Raw genomic sequence first — 2,531 nt, forward strand, 5'->3', positions numbered from 1 at the left:
GCCTCCAAAGCCTCCAAAACCTGTTCCCGTCCCCGCCCCATCCCCGTGACGGGTAACGGGGACCCGTATCCGCCGGGGATCGGGGTCTCCACGGATATCCGCGGATTTTTATAAAAAATAATAAACATAAAAAAAACAGAAAAAATAGAAAAAAAAATCATTCCTAATTGTTATTACAAACACATTTTTTATTGTCTCCAAATACTTAAATGAGCAATAAGCAACAAACATCTCTACTAAATATATTTATAAAACATTAAAATAACCAAACATATTCAAAAACTAAAAAATATAATTCTGAAGCCTTCTTTCACCCTGTGATGGTAGTGATGGTAAATTCTGATTTATTTGAATCCTACATGGAACAAAAGAACACAAATAATAGATTAACAGGACTCATAAAACTTCAAAGAAATCACAAAAATATAGATTGTAATGAACAGAATCAAAATGAGGATTAATCAGAGTTAGAAATAATACTATAATAATTAACAAGTTCTTCAAAGTAAATTAAAATTAACAAGTTGTTCAAAGTATATTAAAATAAATCAGAACATGTTCTTCACAGCAAATCAACAAGTTCTTCAAAACAAATTAACATTAACAAGTTTTTCAAAGCAAATTAAGATAAATCAGAATATGTTCTTCAACAATGAATGCTAGTGGATTTACCCGAGCAACAATTTCAGTGTCTATAAATGCCACATGATCGCATACAAGGGAAACCCCTCATTATCAAATCACAGGCTTCGCCATTGTTACCGCCATAAAACACTTGTAACTCAACTATATTCAACTTCTTAACTGTTCTCTGCACCTTCAACACCATATCTGTTTCCACGTTGCTTTCTCCCTTATAACATTTCCTACTCCCCTTCTATCAAAAACCAGAAATTCAAACATATCAGCTAAAAGTCTAAAATCAAAACCATGTCATCGAAATCTAGACCGAAATTCAATCATTAATCGCCACACCAGCAAAATAACTAACTTTTGAATAATTATTTAAAAAAGTAAATCTAATTTCTATGAATAAAAAATAAATTAGAAAATCATAATAATCAAACTATGACTAAGCAAAATCAAATTAACAAATTCTTGAAAACAAATTAAGATAAATCAGAACAAGTTCTTCAAAGCAAATTAACAAGTTCTTCAAATTAAATTAAGATAAATTAGAACAAGTTCTTCAAAGCAAAACAAAATTAACAAATTCTTCATAGCAAATTAAAATAAATCAGTACTAATTCTGCAAAGCAAATTAAAATTAGAGACATAATATAATAGATGAACCCTAAAACCACAACTGAATAAATTTAAATGGTAGTTCACAAAATTTACTGGGAAGAAGAGTAGCTGAGCTGACGGTGAAGATCGGCGACAAGGCGAAGAGGCGAAGACGTGAAGACGAGATGAGATGACACGTAGAGGCGAAGACACGAAGGTTTGCGAAGGGGCTCTATAGTGACGTTGGCGTTGCTGCCTCGGCTGGGTCAGGCGGCGACGAACATGCTCTCCTCGACTGGGTCAGGCGGAGACGGCGATGTTCTCCTCAACTGGCCAGATGCGACGACAATGTTGCGACTGAGAACGAGATGACTAGTAAGACTCAGACGCGCGAGAAGAAGGTAGGAGCTTCGTGTTGGCGGCAGTGAGGGGGTAGGAGATGGCAAACGGTAGTGGTGACTGGTAGTGGTGAGACTGTGAGAGGAGAGGAGAGGAATGAAGAGGAGAAGGAGAACGAACTTCAGAGTTTAGAGTGAGCGAGTGTGAGTGACGGCTAGGGTTCCAACCCTTGACCCTTTACTTTGATATATATATAGAGGGGTATTATTGTCTTTCTATATATACGGGGATTATACGGGTCCCCACGGGGTGGGGACCTCTATCCACGCCCCCGTCCCGTATAATAAACGGGTCCCCGTCCCCCGTCCCCGCGGGTACATAATCTCCCCCATGTCTGCCCCCCGACGGATAAATCCCCGCAGGTACCTGTTCCGCTGGAGATTTTTGCCATCCCTAGTCGTAACCCACCTCGGTGAGTTATGTGATGGTGACAGAGCGGAGGATCTCCTATCATCTTTTGCCTTTTGATTACTTTTGTTTAGTACTCTCACTTTTGTATTTTATTTGCCTTGGAGACTTACTTTGAGAGAGATATATTGTATAAGCTGTTTTAACTTTCAAAATTATGTATGTTTGTATATAACTAATCGACCTAAACTCTGCAGGCTGAGGCTAGTATCTTATGATTATTATACTCTTATATATACATATGCTTTATTATCTTGTATCTACACCTTGTACCTTTATGCTTTTAGCTTCGCGTGAACGTTTGCGCTTTTAAAACTCTATTTTTGAGCTTATTCCTTCATTAGGCTTCTAGAATTACTAATTCTTTCTATATATAATATTGTATACACCTTAGAATTTTCGTAACCTTTGATTAACATTTGCTTTACGGCATGAGGTAAGGCTTAGGGTAATTAGAATGTTAAAGCCAAAGACCCAAGTGACAATAAAATGGGAGC

Source organism: Arachis ipaensis, chromosome B05 (assembly GCF_000816755.2).
Source record: "Arachis ipaensis cultivar K30076 chromosome B05, Araip1.1, whole genome shotgun sequence".
Classification (NCBI taxonomy): domain Eukaryota; kingdom Viridiplantae; phylum Streptophyta; class Magnoliopsida; order Fabales; family Fabaceae; genus Arachis; species Arachis ipaensis.